The 24,622-nt window shown below is 38.3% G+C and overlaps 1 long non-coding RNA gene and 1 pseudogene across 1 annotated transcript; both read left to right on the top strand.

The window, feature by feature from the left end:
• The first annotated feature begins 2,245 nt into the window (after positions 1-2,245).
• LOC108293212 lies at positions 2,246-5,246 on the top strand (annotated as a pseudogene).
• A 13,467-nt stretch (positions 5,247-18,713) lies between these two features.
• LOC119468897 lies at positions 18,714-22,298 on the top strand. Its single transcript, XR_005197704.1, has 3 exons — positions 18,714-18,763; positions 19,540-19,659; positions 20,554-22,298. It is a non-coding gene; the product is annotated as an uncharacterized LOC119468897 (long non-coding RNA).
• The last annotated feature ends 2,324 nt before the right edge of the window (positions 22,299-24,622 follow it).

Below are 24,622 nucleotides of genomic sequence, written 5' to 3'. Positions count from 1 at the left end.
TTTTAAAAAAATCTCTCATCCCCCTCCCACCACCCCCCACTTCTGAGTCTCCAATGTCCATTATACCTCTCTGTATGCCTTTGCATAACCATAGCTTAGCTCCCAACTATAAGTAAGAGCATATGGTATTTGGTTTTTCATTCCTGAATTACTTTACTTAGAATAACGGCCTCTATCTCCATCTACGGTGCTTCAAAAGACATAATTTCATTCTTTTTTATGGCTGAGTAATATTCCTTGGTATATATATATATGCCATATTTCTTAATTCACTCATCAGTTGATGGGTAAGTAGGTTGGTTCTACATCTGGCAGTTTTGAATTTTGTGCAGTAAACATACCTAATGCAGCTGTTTTTTAAATACAATTTTCCTTTGGGTAGATACCCAGTAGTGAGATTGCTGGATCAAATGGTAGATTTAGTTCTTTAGAAATCTCCATACTTTTTCCCATAGAGGTGTTACTGATTTATATTTCCACCAGCAGTATATAAATGTTCCCTTTTCATCACATCTATGCCAATATCTATTGTTTTTTGACTTTTTAGTAACAGCCATTCTGGCTGGGATAAGGTGATATCTCATTGTGGTTTTAATTTGCATGTCCCTGATCATTAGTGATGTTGAGCCTTTTTTTTCATGTTTCTTGGCCATTGTATACCTTCTTTTGAGAAATGTTTATTGATGTAATTTGCCCACTTTTTAATGGGATTATTTAATTTTTTTCTTGCAGATTAGTTAGAGTTCCTTGTAGATTCTGGATATCAGTCTTCTGTCAGATGCATAGTTTGCAAATATTTTCTTCCATTCTGTGGGTTGTCTGTTTACTTTGATTATTTTTTGCTGAGCAGAAGCTTTTTAGTTTAATTAGGTCCCATTTATTTTTTGTTGCATTTTCTTTTGGTGTCTTAGTCATAAATTCTTTGCCTAGACTAATATGTAGAAGAGTTTTTCCTAGGTTTTCTTGTAGCATTTTTATGGTTTCATGCCTTAGATTTAAGTCTTGAATTCATCTTGGGTTGATTTTTGTATATGGCAAGGGATAGGGATTCAATTTCATTCTTCTACATGTGACTATCCAGTTTTCCTGGTACCGTTTATTGAATAAGGTGTTCTTTTCCCAATTTTTTTTGTGTATGCTTTGTCAAAGTTCATTTGGTTGTATTTGGTTTTATTTCTGGGTTCTCTACTCTGTTTCTTTGCTCTATATATGTACTTTTATACCAGTACCATGCTGTTTTGGTTACTATAGTAGCCTTGTAGTATAATTTGAAGTCGAGTAATGTGATGGCTCCAGATTTGTTTTTTTGTTTAAGATTGCTTTGGCTATTCGTACTGTTTTTTGGCTCCATGTGAATTTTAGGATTGTATTGTCTAATTCTGTGAAGAATGATGTTGATATTTTGATACGAATTGCATTGAATCTGTAGACTGCTTTTGGCAGCGTGGTGATTTTCATGATATTTATTCCGCTAATGCATGAGTGTGGGATGTATTTCCGTTCGTTTGCATTGTCTGTGATTTCTTTCAGAAGTGTTTTGCATTTCTCCTTATAGAGATCTTTTACTTCCTTGGTTAAGTGTATTCCTAGGTTTCTTTTTTTTTTCAGCTATGGTCAAAGGGATTGAGTTCTTGATTGTTAGTCATTGTTGGTGTGCTACTGATTTGTGTACTTTGATTTTGCAACCTGTGACTTTACCAAATGTATTTATCAAATCTAGGAATCTTTTGAAAGAGTCTGTAGGATTTTCCAGATATATAATCATATCATTGGCAAACAGAGATAGTTTGACGACTTCTTTTCCGATCTGAATGCCCTTTATTTCATTCTCTTGCCTGAGTGTGCTGGCTGTGGCTTTCCATATGTTCTTATTTTTAAAGGAGAGACTATTACCCAAAATGAAAAAATTACTTAGATTGGAAATTGGAAGAAATACTCTGAAAGTATTATTTTTTACATAGTCAAATTTGGTAGTTTGATTTTATTATTTCTGGATTTTGCAGTCATCATTCATAGCATACGTTTGTAAAAGTTAAAAAAAAAGTTCTTTATTTTCTTCCAACATAAAGTTATTAATTAGTGCATTCATTATTTGCTAGGAGTTCTGTGGAAATCATGAGTAGCTTTTGGGCTTTTCTGCATATAAAAGTATAAGTATCGTATTATAATTTAATTATCCTTATTTAGGAATGTTTAATATACTTCTTTTTTCTCTTCACATATTCTGTCAAATTTTAATAACAAATGCACCTTATAGCTCATGGAACAAAAAGCACAAATCAAGATATTTTTGGGTTCCAAGTTGCCAAAGTATGGAATAAAATCTCTAGGAAGTACATTGCAGCCAATGCCAAATGGGACACCTGTTAATTTATTAGGAACTTCCAAGAATAGTAACCTCAAAAGTTACATCAAAAATAATGGCTCTTCATCATCTCATTCATTTAATTGGAGAAAAGCAAATAAATACCAACTTTGTGCACAAGGTGCCGAAGAGCCTAACAATACTCACAATTCACACGATAAAATAATTGATCCTAAAAAACATGTTACCACTCAAAGAATGTTTGATAAAAATGGGATAAAGGGAGGTTTGAAAAGTATTTTGTTATTCACATCAAAGTTAGCAAAGCCATCCACTATGTTAGTGTCATCTACAGAGGAGTTACACCAAAAGTCTTTTTCTGTACCGTCTAAGCACATTATTAGGAAGGACTTCATATTCTTTGGTCAATACTCCAAAATCACGGATTTTGGAGTCGAACGGATTTTATGGAAACCGTTTGGCTAGTAGCAATGCAAAGGCCTAGAGCAAACTCCTGTACCACCTGAAGCAGTTCTGGTGAAAGCCTAACTTAATCCCCAGACAGTAGTAAATCTATTAATTGTGAAAAAATGGTAAGATCACAAAGTTTTTCACATTCCATTCAGAATTCATTCCTTCCACCTGCATCTATAACCAGATCACATTCCTTTAATAGAGCTGTGAATCTTACAAAGCCTTATCAAAACCAACAGCCATCCATTAGAGTGCCTCTCCAGTCAAGTATGCTAACAAGAAATTTGCAGCAGTCAGAAGTACTCAATGGGAATGAACATTTGGGGTATGGATTTAATAGGCCTTATGCTGCTGGTGGAAAGAAGTTGGCTTTACCAAACGGTCCAGGTGTAACTTCTACTTTAGGCTATAGAATGATTCATCCCTCTCTACTGAAATCTAGCCGATCTCCATTTTCTGGGACTATCACAGTTGATGGAAATAAAAATTCACCTGCTGACACATATGTAAAGGAAGATGCTACAGTTTTGGCTGAGGACAGAGCTACTAATAAGGACCAAGAACTGATTGAAAATGAAAGTTACAGAACAAAAAACAACCAGAGCATGAAACATGATGCTGAAACGAAATACCTGAGTGATGATGTGGATGACATTTCCTTGTCTTCTTTGTCATCTTCTGACAAGAATGATTTAAGTGAAGACTTTAGTGATGATTTTATAGATATAGAAGACTCTAACAGAACTAGAGTAACTCCAGAGGAAATGTCTCTCAAAGAAGAGAAACATGAAAATGTGCCACCACAGGATATATTTGATTCCCCCAAGTAAAATGAAAAAGCTCTCAGTAAAACTGATGAATGGATAGACATAAGTGTCTCTGATAAATATTACTAACCTTAAGTTTCTTTGCTTTCTTTTAGATAATATAACTGAACTTACATTTAGGATTATCTTCAGATAGATTTCAAGGTACTATCAGTTTTACGGAGGGATGGATCTAGACAAAATTGGAGTGGGGTAACATTTATTTTCCTTGTGACTTTTGCTCCATACCCCATTTTTCACCCTATCTAAAACAACATTAATAACACCACTCTTAATCTTTGTTGTTCTTTGGCTGTTATACACAGGCTTATTCCTGCTTAGTATAGACAGTACTTCTAACTGACTTTTCCCCCACTTACCTCAACCAGTGGTATGACATTCATCAAATCATCTCTTAGGGTAGCATATCATTGCTATTTGTTAAGAGCAAAGCTGTGCCAAAGGGTAAAATGAGATAATATAGGTTTTGTCTAATCTGATTGATTTTTTTTAATCCTAAAAAATTTTTCTTGTTTAGCAATTTTTGTAGATACACAACCAGAGGGCGCTATATGTATTTTTTAAAGTGAAGAACGTGAAATAATACCTGTTAAACATTTCCTCTTCTGTTTGGTTATCCTATTACTAAATGCTAGAGAAAATGTATCTGGTGTTTGTACGCCCATGAAAATAGAACAAACTGAAGGGATTGGATATAGACACGTGGTATGTCCAGTCCCTTCAGTTTGTTCAGTTTGTCCCCTGGTATAATCAGATCGGTGCATAGAGATGCATGTACAAACCCTTGGTTGTCTGTAGGTTTTCTAAAAGTGACTGCCAGAACAAGTTTATTTCCTTATAGGGAGGCAATTATGAGTACCCTACATTATTTAATCTATGAAGTTAAATAGTGTACACAGAGGAAAAGGAGTTTCCTGGCAAATATTTAAAAATAAATATCTTGGGAAACATAGGAATATGAGGCTTTATTTACATTTTTGGAAATATTACAGAAGTGAAAGATGACTAAATTTTCTTTTTGTCTATTAGAAAATATTTCAGTAGGTTATTTTAAAGATTTTGCCTCTTGATGTTTTCATTGCTTAGGATATAGAAAATGCTACAGTTGTTGTTGCTTTTTTTTTGAGCCAGCTTTTTTGCTATATCAAATTATTTGCACTTATATTTTTAGGACATGAGAAACAGTTATATTTTTGTGAATCAATCATCTTTTTCTCTCTCTCTGTTTAAATGAAACAAAGACAGGAGTGAATGTACAAAACATACTTCTGGGAATAATTTGGTTTCGCTGGATACAGACTACAGATCTGGCTCTTCATTTGAACTCTCTCCATCTGATAGCTCTGATGGAACATACATGTGGATGAAGAAGGCTTGGAAACCATTGGAAATGTCCATCCAGTTGGGAGCTATGAGTCCTCTGAAATGAACAGAATAGTATGTATGGATTTATATACTCTTGGGACGTTTTATTTACCCTAATATAGAGAGACTTGTGCTATAATTGATTTTTTTTAAAAAAGTATGAGTTAACTTTACTGCTTTGAGAAATGGGAATTCATATTTCTTAAGAGCCTATAAAATATCTGACCCTAGTAGGAAATAAAGCATGAGAATATATGACATTTGACTTAAATATACTCAAAAAGTTTACATATATATTCATCAGCCATACATAAATATGTACATATTATATTAGTAGGTCAATCTATGCCAGCGGTTCTCAAAGATAGTGAGGAGGAGGAGATCAATGACAAGAGGTGTTTTTGGTATCTAGTAGGTTGATGGCAGGGATGTTGTTTAACATCCCACAGTGCACAGGACAGAGACCACAATGAATTATTTATCTAGCCTAAGATGACAGTAGTGCTGCTGTTGAGAACCTTGGCCTGTGCTCTACTGAGGTAACATTGAAGTGCCAACTCTCAGTGGGATAACACAATAAAAGTTTGTTTTTTACTCTTAGAAAGTCTGTTTGGATCTGGACAGCTCTCTAGGGTGGCTGCCTTTTGTGATCTAAGCTACTTTGATTTTGGGGCTTGACCATCTTTTGAGGTCCCTTCTTGTCACTATGGCAGAGTAAGAGTGCCGGAGGGTCTCACACATATAATTACTTGCACTGGCCTGCAAGCAACACTTGGCACTTCCATTCATGATCTGTTGACCAGAACTAATCATGTGGTCTCACCTAAGTACTAAAGACAGGAAGTGTAATCTTCCTGTGTGCCTGGAAGGCAAGGGAACCAGGTATGGGCAAGTGTTAGAAGACCTACCTTGAATTTATATGTGCATATTTTAAGAAACACAGCAAGTAATGTGGATAATATGCCATATAGGTAAAGTATAATTGGTATGTTTAAAGTGACTCATTGCAATTATTCGGTATATAAAATATGATTTTCCAATAGTTGTATGGCAAAATTGGTAGTCTTTGTGGATATATTAAATTCCAAGTGGATTTCGGGTAGTATAATTTTCTATACTCCTATAATCCTTTTATTTAAAAAAGTCGTTGTTACCAGAGGCTTAAATAGCACAAACGTTTTTTTAACCTCTATCAACACCTTATATACAAACATTTAATCTAGAGAGAGTATCTTCCTCTCATTAGATAAAGGAGGCTCAGAAAAGGTAACAGTTTAAGACCTTTGTCTTACTAGGACTTTAAAGGCAAACATGATTGACATGCAAATGAACACGGTGTCATGGCAGCAGTGTACCACTCAGTACCTGACGGTTTTTAGAGGCTAACAATCTTGAGTTTATTGTTTAAACTAATCACAAAATAGCTTTCTCTAAAAGAGTTCAGAATGCATCTGGATTGACCTTTAGTCCTTAAGATCCATGAGTTTCCTCCTTGTCCAGTTGGTTTATGTACATGGTATGGGAAACAACAAAAACATTCATTCAGTGCTTTGGATCTGATCTAAAGAGAAGACAAAGTCTGAGAACGGTTAGAGAATTGATGGCAAAAGTTGAGAACAGTGTGTTGAATTCTCCTACAGTGATATTGGAGTTACCATTTTTGTTTTGAAATTCTGTGAATTTTTTGTTTTGTATAAATTTTAGGCTTATTTTGTTAGGTGTGTACCTGTTCAGAATTTTTTTTTTTTTTTAATTGGTGACTTGGACTTTCCATCATTATTTAGTGATCTTCTCTATCTCTAATTGTGCTTTTTGTTTTCAGGCTTCTTTTTTCCCAATTATTAATAAACCTGACCAGTTTTATTTATATTTTTTCACTTCTTTTACTATCAACCTTTTTACTATATAGCAAATAGTTTATTTTGTTAACATTTTCAATTTGTCGTTTTCTTTTGACTAGTAACTTTAAGTTTTAAATTTTGCATTTATTGATATACTTGGACTTTATTCTGCCATCTTATTATTTTTATTTATTTTGTCCTTCCCGCCCCCCCCAAAGTAGTTTAAAATAGTATCTCTAACTTAACCCAAAGACCTTTAGCATATTCTCACTTTTGTTGGCCTCTACAACACTGCTTCTTTCAGTCCAGGTCAAGATAAGGAGCTTTCACTAGAATGTACATCAACTGTGTCACTTTCTGACACAGTTTAGTTCCATCCACTATTTATTTCTGCTGACATTGTTTTTATAGTAAGTCTTCCTTTTTAAAAGAAACAGTGCCTTCCTGTTCCTTTCAGTCATTCTCTTACTCTGCAAGAACTTTATATAAATTAAACCATAAACATGTACTAGTTTATGTCTGGCTTCTTTTCATTAATATTATGTATTTGTGAGTTGTAGTTTCTTTATTCTTGTTGTATCATATTCCTCTATGTGAAAATACTACAATCTATCTTATTGTTCATGGGCATTTAGTTTGGTTCCAGTCTCTGGCTACTGGAGTATGCACTATTGTGAAGATTTTGATGTATGTTTTTATTGGTGAACATTTATTCATTTTTGTTGGGAAAATGTGTAGGAAAGAGATTCCTGGGTTATAGGCTATGCTGATGTATAAAGATGCTGTCAGTTTTTCAAAGTGATTGTGCCTGTTTACACTCTTCATTGGCAGTAAATGAACAGTCCAGAAATTTCACCTTCTTCTCTATACTTGGTGCTTTCTGCCTTTTTGCATTTTTGATATTCTGGAGTGGGTATAGTGGTATTGCATTGAGATTTTGTCTTATATTTTTTGATAACTACTCACAGAGCAACTTCACATATGTTTATTGGGCCATGTGTCTTCTGTTGGGTTATTTGTATTTTTTCTTAATGATTTGTAAAAATTCTTGATATTTTTGGATATAAATCTTTTATTCTGTGTCAACATGTAGATGTTTGTATGCATGTGTGTATTTACATAATATATATGTAGATTATATTATCTACTGAGAGTTGCTTTTGACATCTCTTAATATTGTCTATTGGTGATATACCTTACCAATTTTGATATTGTCCAATTATATAGGTTTTCCCTATATTGTTACCAATTTTTTAAACTGTGAAGCCTTTTCATACCTTAATATCATGAATATACGTTTCATTGTTTTAGTATAAAAGCGTAAAAGCTAGGTGCTGCTGTTACAGAAATGAAATCAGACATTATCTCCTTTCCAATGCCTCACAAAAGCAGCCGTTCCTGATTCAAAGGCCAGTTTCTTGACTCCGAGTGCTCACTTTTGCAAGCTTTAGTTAATGTCATGTATATCCCCCTATTCTCAAGGTCTTCTTTCTTTCTAGTTCTCCTTAGTATACACAACCTCTCAAGGCAATCACTTCCATGCCCATGGCTTCAGTTGCTTTCTCTATTCACTGAGGATAATAGAATTTTAAATTTAAAATATTAGCTTTATTTTATGTAATATCCCTCATTTGCTATAATCATAGATTCAGAGTTAATCCATGAAAGTAATAAAAAATGGTGATATACTTAGCATGTAAATTTTAGGAAATTTCCCCAGTTACTCTTAATGGTTTGATTTAGTATGTATGTTATTTTTAAAAACATATGTTAGGATGTCACAAATGGTCTTAGCCTACAGAGATTTATATTCAACTTTGACCAGAGAGTTCCATTTTAATGTGACACTGAGCGTAAAAAACTGTCTTTTCCTCCTTACTGATTTCTCTTCCTACATTCTCTGCCAGGAGAAAGGTACAACTCTGTATCCAGTCTTCCCCAGCAGAGCCCAAGCAGCCCTGTTTTTCCCTCTACTTCCCTGCTTTCACATCTCATGACCAAGTACTTCCTATTCTGTCTCCCCAATAATCACAAAATTTTTTCCTCCACTTTTTTCACTGCCACTGCCTTTAGCATCAGTCTTCCTTTAGATAGTCTCTTAATTGGTCTTTTGCTTCCTTCAGTCCTTTCTTATTATACAGACCATTACACACACATCTGACAGAGACTCCTCACCTTTGTATGGTTCAATGACTCAAATTTTCAGAATAAAATTAAAACTACCCCAGTGTCAAATTTGGGGTCAGATAGAGGTGGATTTGTATCTCAGATTCATACACTGTCCAGTAGTGTGATCTCAGAAAACTGAACTTCTTAAGCCTTTATTTTTGTATCTGCCTACCCTCATTGAAACTTGGGACTGTTTCACACATATGGTGTCTGGCATGTAGAAGGGACTTCATCAGTGTTGAATGAAGGCGAGGCATTTTAAAATTCACATTAAAAAAAAAAACAAAAAAAAAAACGTTTTTTTAAAAAAATATGCCAGTCTATAATGTCACTTCCCTTCCAAGCTTGACTTCTACCTGTACTTTCTGATATGGTTTGGTCATGTCCCCACCCAAATCTCATCTTGAATTGTAATTCTTATAATCCCCACAAGTTGTGGGAGGAACCCAGTGGGAGATAATTGGATCATGGGGGCACTTTCCCCCATGCTGTTCTTGTGATAGTGAGTGAGTTCTCTTGAGATCTAATGGTTTTATACGTGTTTGACAGTTGCTCCTTCACATGCTCACACTGTTTGGGCTGCTGCCATGTACGAAGTAACTGCTTCCCCTTCTGCTATGATTGTAAGTTTCCTTAGGCCTCCACAGCCATGTGGAATGTGTCAATTAAACTTCTTTCCTTTATAAATTACCCAACCTCAGATATTTCTTTATAGCAGTATGAAAATAGAATAATGCACTTTCTGATAATCACGCTTGAGGAATTGGGGAATTCATAGTACCTGAGATCAAATAATGGCCCCAGCCTGGGCAGTCATGTGACCTTGGGGAGATAACTTACCTTCTCCATCTCAATGTCTTCTCTAAAACTGGTGAGATTATTTCTGAGGGCTAAATCAGCATAGCCCACTTGGAACACTGTCAGGCATATACTGCTTGCCAGATGTTCAGTATTCATTTTTATTGAGTTAGGACTGTGGTAACCCACTTTACAGCTCTTGATTTTATATAACAAAATCATGCTTAGTGCTTTGTTAGTAAAAGAGAGAAAACCTGAAAGTCCCTGCCATGGAAGGAAGAAACAGGGGAGAAAAGGAAATTGGTAAGTTTCAGCACTTCAGAGCTTGGGGGGACAAGTTAGGTTTCTAATTTATGGAGAAGGAGGTGGAGGCAGGATGGTCCTAAGGTGTCATTCAAGACACACAAAGATAACTCTTTTTTTTTTTTTTCTTGAGACAAAGTCTCGCTCCGTTGCCAGGTGCCTGGCTGGAGTGCAGTGGCGCAATCTTGGCAACCTTCGCCTCTTGGGTTCAAGCAATTCTCCTGCCTCAGCCTCCCAAGGGGACTACAGGTGCACGCCAGCAAGCCCAGCTAATTTTTTTGTATTTTTAGTAGGGACAGGGTTTTACCATGTTGGCCAGGATGGTCTTGATCTCTTGACCTCATGATCCGCCCACCTTGGCTTCCTGAAGTGCTGGGATTACAGGTATAAGCGACCGCGCCTGGCCCACACAGCCATAACTCTTTAGTGAGAGTAGAGCTAGGGTCCCAGGAATTTCTGTCATCAGGTTACAGACAAAAACTACCACTCATTGGAAGACAGGAGAGGAGTATTTTATTACAAAAGCAGTGAACAATTCAGGTGTATCTACATTGAGTCAGCAAATAAAAGTTCAACTTGGTTGCTAATGGGACCCACTCTACCAACTGCCACTTTGTATAGAACTCCTAGAGGAAGATGGCTTCCAATAATGAACCACTCTGTTTTTAGGACTAAAAAGCTCAGGAAGCTGGTGGGTGATGAATGAAAACCTTAGTCCCCCTGGCTTTTGTGAGTCACGTGCCTGGGCTTCCACCTGGGCCAGTGGGTTTCAGTCTGTAGGTGACTGCAGAAGGAAGAGGAGCTCCTTTTGTACTCTCTTCAGGCAGTTGTATCTCAGCGTTTGTTGGGTTCCCAACCTATTAAATTAGCCAGCTGTTTTTCCACCCTCCCAGACAAGTCAACTCAGGAGAGGTGGCAGGGTGCGGGCCTTGGCTCGAGCCCTGGCTGGGGCCGGGCTGTGGGGTGGGCAGGCGAGCAGCGGGCAAGACTATCTCTGAAAGTGCAGCATAGCCTAGGCCTAGGGCAGCAGGAGTGCCTGGCCAACACTGTGAGCAGAGGCACAGGTGGCGGCAGACAGGAGTAGAGGTGCCCCATGGGGAACATACTGAGCTGTTGTGTGCGCACCAAGGTCAGCCAAGAGTTGGACCAGGATGAGAAGTCAGGGTGTCCTCCTGAGTCTGAAATCTGTGAGGCAGCAGCTGAGGACACGACAGCAGCAGGGCCCTCAGCTGCTGCTGTAGAACCTGCGGAGTTGACAGTTGAAGCTGGTGAGGGCTGTCCTGTGCACGACATCTGTGATGGGGAGAAGCCTGAAGGTAAGGAGGTGGCAGTGCCATCTGCCCTGGCCACCCCTCTGGCTGCTACTGTCTTCAAGGTCACCTGGGGGTCATCCCCTACCCCAGGCTCCTTTTTGCCTGTAGCCAGCTTTACCGGGGCTGGTCAGAAACAAAGGCTGACTCTGCTTTGCGTTCCTTTTTCCATCGCTTAGTGTTTCTCCACGGAGTCCAGTCAGTTTCTTTTCTCCTCCCCTCCCAAACACCCAGTTTTTTCTCCCTCATCGCATTCTATCAGGCTGGCCTGGGACCAATTATTTATGTCTTTTCTTGTCTGTAGCTCTGTTTATTATTCTGTGGGACTTTGTTGAGGCTTTTTTGGGATATTCTCTTCCTTTTTTCAATAAAAATTCAAATACTCCAATTTTCCAGTACCCATATCATTCTTTTTTTGTATCTATCCACATGGTACCTAAGTGAAGGTACCAGGTAAGTGCCTAATTATTTCCTTCGTTAAAATAGCTAAATCTCAGGACAATTCATACTGAAGTATTTGGGGATTTCTTCTTTGAAATCAGAATGAAGTTTGTCATAGGAGAGATGATAGGATATTCTTAATGGGTTGCTTTAAGTCACCTTGATAGGTGCTTATTTTTTTCTAACTGTAATTTGAACACAAAAGGAAAGAAAATGGAGGGTGCTTAAAATAATTGTGAAAGGTGTGAAATGTCATGGCCAGGGTTAAAGAAAAATGGGTGTTTTTTTCCCCCCAAAGGAGTTTACCCATGAGGCTCTGATGCCTTTAAAATTCTTACTTTAATACAAAATGTGTCTCTAGATTTATTCTGGTGACTTAACAGACTTTATTTACCTCCTTGTTCTAAAAGAGAAGTAGGGATGGTTCGTGGTCAAAGCTTTCAAAAGACATGAAATGTCAATGTAGACTTTTAACGTATAACATAATCATTGAAGGTTAAAATGCCAAACCTTGTCCGTGGAAGAGTGTTTGCTGCCATGGCTCCCCCTTTTTCCTTCCCCCATCTGACAACAGCATTTCGTTCAAGGATAAGAAAGTAAAGTTTAAGAATCTGGAAGCCATGATTCTCAGCAAACAACAGGAACAAAAACCAAACCCCACATATTCTCTCTCATAAGTGGTAGTTGAACAATGAGAACACATGGACACAGGGAGGGGAACATCACACACTAGCGGGTTCATTGTGCGGTGGGGTGTAAGGGGCGGAGAACATTAGGACAAATACCTAATGCATGTGGGGTTTAAAACCTCGATGATGCATTTATAGGTGCCACAAACCACCAGAGCACATGTATACGTATGTAACAAAGCTGCACGTTCTGCACATGTATCTCAGAACTTAGAGTAAAACAAAACAAAAAAAATATCTTTGGTTGGGCACTTAGTTTTTTTCAGAGGTAGAATAATTAAGACTCATGATGAATGTGACTTTGTAACTTGGAGTACTATACTCACTTTTCAAGATATTTAAGAATTTTGAATAAACAAATATATTATGTGAATTGATTATACCTTTATACACAAAATGTGTAAGTACTTGTATAAACTTATATGCTGGTTCCCGGTGTAAGGAAAGCCTGTGAGTGATTTTACACACCAGTTCATAGATGAGTCGTGTTGGATGAGAGCCTTAAAAAGCCTCTTTATTGTTATTCTTTAGGATTACAATACAGTTTATGCATGTCTCATTTGGCCCCTTCCAATACAAAGAAGGCTTGTGTGTGTTCTCCGTATGTATTACTAATGAAGAAATGAAGACAGAGATCTCGCATGACAATGGAAGACAGCTGCTCAACAGAACTAAGGTTCTGTGTCTTCACAATGACATGGAAGTGACAAATATGCTGAATTTACTTTTTAAAAAATTTTTCAAACTCCAGAATACATCTTATATTTTGCCTATAAAATAGGCTTCTCTTTTAAAATGTATTGCCATCTTGATTTGTTTTATTCAAAGTTGATTTTACACAACTCAAATGGAACATTTACCTCTTTTTTTCTTTTTTTAAATAAAAAAAGAGTCTCACTATGTTACGCATGCTGGCCTAAATTTCTGACTTGAGATCGAAGGATTTTCTTATCTTATACACCTGAGTAGCTGGGAGTACAGGCATATGCCACCTTGTCTGGCTTTGTCTTATGTCTATACATTCATTTCAATGGATAAGAATAAAAGTAGAGGTAGTGAAATGGCCTCCTTGTAGAATAAATGAGTAGATAAATTGTTATAATGATGACATCTTTTTTCTTTTCTCTCTATATAGATAGGGCTTTGGAGTCCAACCCTTCTGATCATCCAGAAGCAAAGAAATATCAAGCAGATGGTGAGACAACACTGTTTTTTTCGCCAAGAAAGAGAGTGAAAACTCTTGTTTGATGAGATGTATTATAGAAAGTGTTTAGCAAAACTCATACTGGTTTAAATTTTTAAAATTTTCACATTCACTTGCGTTGTTTTAACATGATATACTCTTTTAGTTCTTATGTTAGTGAAACATCTCAATTTTTTGTTTATACATTTTACCGCCTTTTTATCAACACAATTTATCATGTAATGGAGTCTTAGATTTATCTTTATGTTTAATTCTTTGTCCCTTTTCCCAATAGATAAGAATAAAAATAGAGGTAGCGAAATGGCTTCCTTGTCGAATAAATGAGTTGATAAATTGTTATAAGTGATTACATATTTTTTCTTTTCTCTCTGTATGGATATGGCATTGGAATTCAACCCTTCTGAAGCAAAGAAATCCCAAATAGATAGTGAGATAACATTGTTTTTTCTGCCAAGAAAAAGAGTGAAAACTCTTGTTTGATCAGATGTATTTTAAAAGTATTTAGAAAAACTCATGTTATCTGCCACAGTGGGAGGTCTCTTTCCCCTCCTGGATTTCCCCTCTGGGGTCCTGCTTCCACACACTCTCTCTTGTGGAAGCTTTCTCTCTTCTCCTGTTTCTCTCTAAATAAATAAATATATCACTTTTCTGCAAATAAACAAAAAGAAAAACTCACATTGGTTTAATACCAGAATGAGAATTTGCTTCTTACCATGGGAATGGCACCATGCCAATTGTATCATTCTTATGCCTTTGTATCTTCATAGCTTAGCTCCCACGTATGAATGAGAATACACAATGTTGGATTAAATGTCCTGTAAGGTCATGGGTCCTTTCCAGCATATAGCTTCAAATTCTGTGATTTTAAAATTATTTCAGAGATGAAAACTACTTGAAGCACTATAGACATATCTATCTGAAGTGCTAATGTTACAGGCTTTTTAAAAAGTGCTATTACTAAAATTGAGATTTGCCTTCCCTCAGTTACTTTGAACCTCATTGTAGATGCTGAGGGCAGATGGAAGCACATAACTTATGTAAGAGAACTTCTTGTTTCTGCTACACAGTATCAGTGGGTAACTTAGGAATACAGTTACATATATCTGAAGAGTTGTATCTGTTCATAAATATTTCAGTTAAACTAACTGAAGATACCTGCCATTGATATTACACTGTGTCGTGCTACACTACCTTGTTAGCACTGCTTATTTCAGGATTGCTGTACCTATATCATTGATGTCATGTGAGCTTATGTTTACTAATATATTTTCTAATAATTATGCAAAAGCAATTTCAATTAATTTTATTTGTTATAAACCACTTTCGTTATGTTATGCATTTTTTTGGGAAATAATTTAAAAAATGGGTGGGTAGGAGACCGTGAACTAAATTAAAATGCAGGGCCTAACATCTTAAAAAAGAAACCACTACTGTGCGGCTGAAATTTAAACGTATGTACACATAGATATAAATTGCATGAGGTAGGTGGCTCAAGCTGTAATCCCAGCATTCTGGGAGGCTGAGGCAGGCAGATCAATTGAGGCCAGGAGTTTGAGACCAACCTGACCATCATAGCAAAACCCCATCCCTCCTGAAAATACAAAAATTAGCTGGGCATAGTGGCACAAACCTGTAGTCTCAGCTACTTGGGAGGCTGAGGCATGAGAATTGCTTGAACTCAGCAGGTGGAGGTTGTGGTGAGCCAAGGTTGCTCTGGGCAGCAGAGCAAGACTCTGGGTCACACAATAAATAAATACATAAAATAAATTGCATGTGATCAAAGGTGTTATGGTAGAAGAACATATAACAGGTAAATATGTTATTTATATATCATAATCATCAACAGAAACACGTTCTAACAGTGTATTGTATTGCCTTGCATTTTTGTTCTCATATTTTTGCTAAAATCCAAGAAATGAAAACAAGAAAGTGTCCTTATGGTACTGTTCTGAACTAGGAGGTTTTAATTTCAGGGCCGCTAGGAGAGTTTCCACCACACCCTTTTAAAAAAATGTCTTCAGACCTAACAAATGCTAACATCTATTGTTATGAACGTTTTTCCTTCCACAGTGTGGCGTTGGATATATTACCTTATCAAGAAAAGGTAAGCTTTTTTTAAAAACTGTCTTGTTATTCTGGCTAATTACTTTGCAAGCTATCAAGCTCTTCGGGTCGCAGCTCTAGACATCATGAGCTGTATTGGGCCTACCAAAATATCCAAGCAAATTACTTGTGTTTTCCTTTGTCCTTAAGACTTTTAATTCTTAAAATGATTGGGAATCTCAAAGAGTATGTGTTTACATTGATGATATTGATATTTACTGTCATAGAACTATAAAATTGAGATTTTTTTCAAAATCTATTTTTAGTTTAGATTTCACAGCCTTACCACTGGTGATATCTTGATCTAGATAACACTTTGTCACAGGACTGTCCTGTGCATTGCAGAAAGTTTAGCAGCACTGGTGGCCTGTACCAAGTAGATGTCAGTAGTAACCCATGACCCAGGTGGTGACAACAGCAAATACTCCTTGAGAACAATATTGTTAACATAAAATTTTAATGAGAAAATAGATTTTCTACAATGAAAAGTTGAGTAAAAAGTGTGTCATGTATTTATATTATTGAAGACCTTGAATGTCGCACTTAATAGAAGACAGCTGGATTCTCTAGGCCTTTCTTTGAAATTTGCTTTAAAGAACAATAAGATGGCCAGGTGTGGTGGGAGGCACCTGTAATCCCAGCACTTTGAGGAGGCCAAGGCAGATCATTTGAGGTCAGAAGGTTGAGACCAGCCTGACCACCATGGTGAAACCCATCTCTACTAAAAATACAAAAAATAGCTGAGCATGCTAGTGCATGCCTGTAGTCAAAAAAGGGAAGCAATGACATGACCTAATCTCATGCAAGTATGTAGTTGGTAAAAGGTGCATTTTTAAAGCTTTGAGACACTTGTGGGTATTTAATAATAAGTGAAAACTTGACAAGTGATACTTTTTTAAATTAGTTGCAGTGGTATTATACATATTAATAAATTTATTTGGTCAGTACTCACTAATCTGTCTTTCATGGTTAATGGATCTTTCCCCCAATACTTGCATTTATAATATCATGCATTAGTTATTTGGAATATATTGGTTTATGTTTTATTGTGTCAAAAATTACTTTGAACCACCAATATTATTTTAAAAGTCTTTAAGTGTTGAAAAGCTGTCAAGCCTACAGTAGAAGGAACGAGATTTCAAAGTCCTCAGGAAAGCTTAATTTGTGATTGGGAACTCATGTTTATTTTCCTTGAAGTGACAACCTCAGTTCATTTATTTTTGAGAATGATAGTTGTCCCTTTTTTTTAGACTGAGTCTCACTCTGTCACCTGGCTGTAGTACATTGGCATGATCTCAGCTGAAGCAATTCTCTCACCTCAGACTCCTGTGTGGCTGGGACCACAGAGGTGTGGCACCACGTCTGGCTAATTTTGGTGTATTTTTGGTAGAGACAGAGTTTCACCATGCTTCCCAGGCTACTCTCAAACTTCTGAAGGAGCTCAAGTGATCTGCCTGCTTTGGTATCCCAAAGTGTTTGGATTTTAGAGGTGAACCATTGCACTAGCACAGTAGTACTTTTAAATAAAAACGATGTTCTGTGAAAAAGGTGATTGTTCAGTTCACGATTAAATCATGAAGTTTTTTAAACACAACCATACTGCAGTCAGCAGAAGTGCTTCTTCTTAGCTTTCTACTGATTCAGAATATTAAAGAGACATGTCGAGATTTAGTAACACCATTAATTTTTACCACCTCAACAAAGACATTCTTAAGGACTTTAGGCTGTTTTTTAACTGTAAGGGACAATAAAGAACAGAATTACTACCAGTGTAATTGGTACCACTGCCTTGATTTAGGCTGAGGAACCAGCAGTTTTATCCACCTCTGCTTTTATACAGTTATGGCAAGTGTCTATGAAAAAGCAGTCAGGGTCTTTGTATTACTTTCTTAATTTAAAAAAGAAATTTTTTTAAATCAACTTTCTCAGGTTGAATTATTATCATTATCAGAACAGTGTCCAGCAGAGATGGTGGCTCAGGCCTGTAATCCCCGCACTTTGGGAGGCCAGGCAGGTGGATAACCTGAGGTCAGGAGTTCAAGACCAGCCTTGCCAGCATGGTGAAACCCTGTTTCTACTAAAAATAAAAAATTAGCTGAACGTGGTGGTAGGTGCCCATAATCCCAGCTACTTGGGAGGCTGAGGCAGGAAAATCACCTGAACCTGGGAGGCGGAGGTTGCAGTGAACCAGGATTCCACCATTGCACTCCAGCCTGGGCAACAAGAGTGAAACTCCATTTCAGGAAAAACAAACAAACAAAAAAAAACAGTGTCGACCTCTTAGGCCTTCTCAGAAAGGGTCATCGGGATCCCCAGAGGTCCACAGAGCACATTTGGAGAACCACTGGTTTATCACATAGGCACGATACATTAGTTTTACAAAGTTTAATCAAAGACTAGCCTCTTTTGAAATAAAAAGGCAGATGAGTTTTTAATTCAAGCAACAGAAAACAAATACATTGTGAAAGTATACTACAGAGAACTAAAAGGAAGCTAGGAAATCAGAATCACATTTACATTTATTAAATTCTGAAGACTTTATTGCCCACCACTACTGCTTTGTAAAACATTCTTGTGTTTCAGTGTGTGGTTAAGAAGAGTAAATATATGTTTGGTTTACTGCCATTGCCTGTTAGGGAGGGTCAATACCTATAGGCAGCTCTGACTGGTTATTGTGAGAAGGACTTCACAGTACAGGACCTGATGTACTGAGGAAGAAAACGTCGGGAAACCTGCAGGGCAGGATCCAGGAGAAGAATTTGTAAAAACTGTTTGCTTTGGTGAAGTAAACATCAAAGCACATAGGAGGCATTATTATACTAAATAGATACTATACTAAGATATTAACAGTTTTTGAAGTAATGCACATTCTTATTTTATAGAGATGCAGATAGAACTTTGGGCATATTTGATGAACATTTATACCCATTTACAGTAAGTGGCACTTTATTGAGGTTGTATTTTCATCATAGACTTGTATTTGTTTCATGCTGAAGTCAAAGCCATCTTTAAATCTTCCCCATTTCGTGTTGCATTTAATCCTCTTAGGTGTTGTAAAAAGAATGTGTTGGAATAAGAACTGATCTGCAGCTCTGTTTAGTTAGTGATCTACTATAAGTAAATATACTATCCTAATAACAGAAAATGTATCTTTTAAAAGACAGTTATTAGTAGCATCAAGCAATATGAGTATATATAATAACACAGAAGCGTGACTTTTATGAATAGAATTAAAAATAATTTGTTTAAATCAACTTACATGGTTTACAATTTTAAAAATGTGCTTCCTCAAGTACATAATAGCCACTTGTGGCTAGTGACTATTGTATTTAACAGCATAGGCTTAGAGCCTCATGGTTACAGGAAACTGGTATTTTCTCAAAGTTTATTGCAGAGAATGACATACCATCAGTAAGGCATTAAAGCCTAAGAGTAGCTTACATTTGGATAGAATTATGTGGGGCAAAGAGTAAAAAAGAACAAAAATTTTCTGAACTTTAGCTCATATGATTTTTAAGTGAATGTTGATGAGTATTAAATCATTATGGTATTTTAAGATCCCACTGTTCAGATTGTAAAAACTGAAAGACATCTCACCAATCAAAATTATTGTAAATGATACATGGGTACAAATGTAAACACTGCTGTCTTAAGAGCGCTTCAGGTTCTCTCTTCAATGGATACTTACATTGCATCCTTTCTTCTTTCAGCGAGGACAGGTTCCGGAAGAATACTTTATATATGATCCTGCACACAAAATGATTTTCAAATTCATGCGTACCCTGTTTCATGCCAAAGGGCTAAATGCTGACTTAGCAATCATAAGTTTGGTAAGATATTTTCTATTTATAAAGCATCTTTAGAAATTGGTCTTGTAGAGTGGCCTAGCCAATGTGGTAAAACTTTGTCTCTACCAAAATACAAAAATTAGCCAGGCATGGTAGCACGCCCCTGTAGTCCCAGCCACTCGGGAGACTGAGGCAGGAGAACTACTTGAACTCAGGAGGCAGAGTGCAGTGACCTGAGATCAAGCCAGTGTACTTCAGCCTAGGCAACAGAGCAGGACTCTATTTCCAAAAAAAAAAAGAAATTGATCTTGTAAACAGGGTAGTATGTTCCTGATTTTAAATGAAAGTAGGTTTCTGAAATTATTTCAGAACTTTAAGAGAAACTTATGAAAGCAAATACACACATTTAAGTTGATTCATCATTATGGCTTAAATGTTGCCTTGCATTTCTCATTACAGAACAATTGCTATTAAAGGCAGCAGGAGGGATTTCTGATTTCTCCCCCCACACTTCAGCGCACACATGCACACGCAGTGCGCATACATCCAGGGCATGTGGAGGGCTTGGATGAAGAGGAGTAACAAGACCATTTGGTTCATGGGCAGGAATGCGTGGCATTGTAGGTCTAAGCTGAGTCCCAGGGTGTATCCCCAGGCAGTTCTCATGTATGTTGTGATTGAGAGCTACTGCCCTCCATTCATTGTTCCTTGGATGTGTTAATCTACCCCCGCTGGGCAGAGTAGGTAGCAGAAATATTTGGACTGTGATTGTGATATGGCCCCTTACTTAACCTGATGAAACAAAGTCTCTGTAGAACATAAGAGTAAAAGGCATCTACTTTCTGGTCAAAACCAGAAGTATTCTGGTTTTTCATAAGAATTCTTATCACAGCACTTAAATTGAGCTAAATCAAAGGCCAGTGCTCTGTTTTGCAGGTATACATAAAAAGACTTCTAAAGTGTGCTGATATCAACATTTGTCCATCCAACTGGAAGAGGATTATCTTCGGAGCCATTCTTCTTGCCATCAAGGTTGGGAGCAATGTGGCTGTGTGCAATGAGGATGCAAAGTCTTTGAGAAAATGACAGTTGACGATATGTGAGTTTGTACAGTTTTTGTGAACTTTCTAACCATTTTTGAATACTTTATTTGCTCCCATAAACACTTTGAGAAATACTTTTAAAGGTTACATTATGCAGATAATAAGAATGGGCATAAATACCACATACTCTTTCTCCCCAGCTTTAGAAGAACAGTTCATATTTTTCACTATTCATTGGTAGGTCTTGGTAAATTGCCGTTGTAGTAATCTCATAAATGGAAAAGTATTTTTCTGGTGAATGTTTTTGGCAAATATCTTAACAGTGTACAATGAGAAACATAATAGTACAGTCAGTTTCCTTATGGCTTTTACAAGCTGTCTGCAAGTTCTAGTCTCTTTGTGAGGAGTGCATATCTGGCCTTTGAAATAATTGTTTGCCCATTGATAAGTCAGAGGCCTCTGCATTGTGAAGTATAGCTTCACCCTGAGTCATAACATCGTGTATTTGCATTTGCTGGTGTTCTCCCGCTTTTCTCTGAAGATCTGTTATGTAGAAACCTTGAGATACAGAATAGCCACAGTTCCCTGTGCCCCTGTCCTCTCCCCATTAGGAGTGTTGCATCACTGGGCTGATGAGTTAAAAGTTCCAGTGTTCCCCTCAGGCAGTCTGAGAAACATTGCTGGGGCATCACCCCATGCTCACCACACTCAGGAGGTTCCTGGGGCATTAATGCAACCACAGCAGCCCTTGGGGGGGCCCCAATTTATCTATGAGAATGCAAGAAATCTTGCTGAATCGTGGAGTTGCTCATAGACGGCAACTTGACACTGAAACAGGAGCTTCATGGGTCTTTCTTCCAGTCTGGCCTCATGACTGCTGTAAAGGGAAGGGTCTTGGAGCTGGTTGGTAGGGTGAGCCAGGGAGGCATTTCCAGCAGAGGCTCTCACAGTGTCCACTAGACAACGAGAGTGGCTTTGTGGGTGACACTTAGGAAAATCTGAAGGAACACCTCTTGATGACATAGAAGTATATGAAGCATATGAAGATGAAGATCCTCAGGCAGTGGAAAGAGGGTTTTGTTTTTTGTGGTTTTTTTGTTTGTTTGTTTGATTCTTTGTTTTTACATTTGGCCTATTACTCCAGATAAAACTGATTCAGGATGTATGCAGTCACAAATAGAAGTTTCTGCCAATTGCGCTCCGCACAGGAATAACAACTTTAGCAACTATCTAAAAAAGCACCTCCATAAGAACTGAAAATTATTTAAGTGTTCATATGACATGGTTTTAACATCATATCACTGAAAGAGGCACTGAACAGCATAGAAAAGACAGTCTTGAATTGTTGATGCCACCACTGTGAACCTGTGGCAAGGAGAGAGGCTACATACTTGGGGAAGGGAGAGCACCGCAGCTGTGGGACTTTGCCTGAACTCAGTGCTGCCTCATCATAGCATAAAGCAAAACAAAGCTGAACCCACCCAGTACCCACCCACAGAAAAAACATTTAGACTAGCCCCAACCATAGGGGAATTACTCATCCCCGTGGTTGGAACTTGAGTTGTGAAAGGCTGGCTGCCGTGGGATAAAATAGTCTGGGGTCCTTAATAAACCTGAAGACTGTTTAGGTCACAAGGACTGCAACTCTTAGGCAAGTCCAAGTGCTGTGCTGTGCTTCAGCCAGTGTGTTTGGGGGCCCACCCCTCCTCCAACCCTGGAGAGTGCAGAAAGACTTCTTTCTTCCACTTGAGGGGAGGAAATAGGAAAGAGGACTTTGTCTTGCAACTTGGATACTTGCTCAGCCACAGTAGGAGAGGGTACTGGTCAGAATCATGAGACCCCCATTTCAGGTCCCAGCTTCAGGATAACATCTCTAGACAAACTCTGGGCCAGAAGGGAACCTGCTACCTTAAAGGGAAGGACTCAGTAATGGCAGGATTCATCACTTTGTGATGAAAGAGCCCTTGGACCCTGAAGAATCCTCAGTGGTGAGCAGGTAGTACATGCTTTGGGCCTGGAGTGAGACTGAGAGATGTGCTGGCTTCAGGTGGAACCCAGCACATTCCTAGCTGTGGTGGCTATGAGGAAAGACTCCCTGTGCTGGATAAATGCTGAGGGAAAAGTAAAGAGGATTTTTCTTGAGCTTAGATACCAGCTCAGCTAAAGTGAGGAGAGCACCAAGTGAGCTGTAGGAGTCCATGATCCAGGCCTTGGTCCTTCAATGGCATCTCTGGACCTACCCTCGGCCAGAGGGGAGCCCACTGCCCTGAAGAGTGAATTCCAGGGCAGGCAGCATTCACAAGCTCACTGAGAGCCCTTGGGCATTTAATGAACATCAGTGGTGACCTAGCACTGATCTCCATGGGACTGCTATGATGTTCTGAGTGCGGACAGACTACTCTGCCATGGGGAAAGGGAGGGAAGAGTGGAAAGGGATTTTTCTGGTGGATTCAGTGCCAGCTCAGCCATGGTAGAACAGAATACCAGGTGGATGTCTAAGGTTTATGACTCCACCCCTGGCTTCCAGACAGCACCTCTGAACCCATCCAGGGAGCAAGGGAACTTACCGCAGTTAAGGGAAGGACAGAGGACTGGCTGGCTTCACTACCTGCTGATTGTAGAGCCCTGGAGCCTTGAGTGACATAGGTGGTGGCAGTGGGTAGTTGTTACAGTGGGCCTTGTGCAGTCACAGAGCTGCGCCACCTTCAGACCTAGTGCCGTCTGGACAGACCTAGTGGTCGTGGCCACAGCGGTGCTTGTATCACTGCTCTCCTAGCTCCAGGTAGCCTAGCACAGAGAGACGGACGTCATTTGCGGGAAAGTAAGGGAAGAAGCGAGTCTTTGTCCACTAATTTAGAGAATTCCTTCATGTCTGATCTTAGACCACCAATGTGGAACCTCCACAATTCTGCAAAAACCAATTATATTCTTCACAGAAATAGAAATTTAAAAAATGAATCCTAAAATGTACAGGCAACTACAAAAGACTCAGAATATCCAAAGCTAACCTGAGCAAAAACAAACAAACCTGGGGGAATTACATTATCTAATTTCTTTTTTTTTTTTTGAGACGGAGTCTCACTCTTGTTACCCAGGCTGGAGTGCAATGGCACGATCTCGGCTCACCGCAACCTCCGCCTCCTGGGTTCAGGCAATTCTCCTGCCTCAGCCTCCTGAGTAGCTGGGATTACAGGCACGTGCCACCATACCCAGCTAATTTTTTGTATTTTTTTTTTTAGTAGAGACGGGGTTTCACCATGTTGACCAGGATGGTCTCGATCTCTTGACCTCGTGATCCACCCGCCTCGGCCTCCCAAAGTGCTGGGATTACAGGCTTGAGCCACCGTGCCCGGCCCACATTATCTAATTTCAAATTACCCTCTACACCTGTAGTAACCAGAACATCATGGCACTGTGATTAAAAACAGACATGTAGCCCAGTGGAACAGAATAGAAACCCAGAAACCAATTCATGCATCTGCAGTGAACTCATTCTCTATGAAGGTGCCAAGCACATGCAATGGGGTAATGACAGTCTCATCAGTAAGGGGTGCTGGGAAAACTGGATATCCACATGCAGAAGAATGAAACCAGGCTTCTATTTCTTACCTTATACAAAAATCAAGTCAAAATGGATTAAAGATGTAAGTCTAAGCTGGGCGTGGTGGCTCACACTTGTAATCCCAGCGCTTTGGGAGGCCAAGATGGGAGAATGGCTTGAGGTCAGGAGTTCGAGACTCTCTGGGCAATGCAGTATCTCTGTCTTTTAAAAAACTAAAAACAGATTTAAATCTAAGACCTCAAATTCAAAACTAAAATAAAACAGTGGAAAAACTCCATGATATTGGACTGGGCAAATATTTCTTGCATAATGTTTTATAAGCACAGGCAACCAAAGCAAAAATGGGCGAATTAGGTCACATCAGGTTAAAAAGCTGCACAGCAAAGAAAACAGTGAACAA

This window comes from Cebus imitator, unplaced genomic scaffold (assembly GCF_001604975.1).
Source record: "Cebus imitator isolate Cc_AM_T3 unplaced genomic scaffold, Cebus_imitator-1.0 Scaffold525, whole genome shotgun sequence".
Lineage (NCBI taxonomy): Eukaryota > Metazoa > Chordata > Mammalia > Primates > Cebidae > Cebus > Cebus imitator.
Note: the sequence above shows the minus strand (reverse complement) of the source record. Positions and strands in the feature narration are given on the sequence as shown.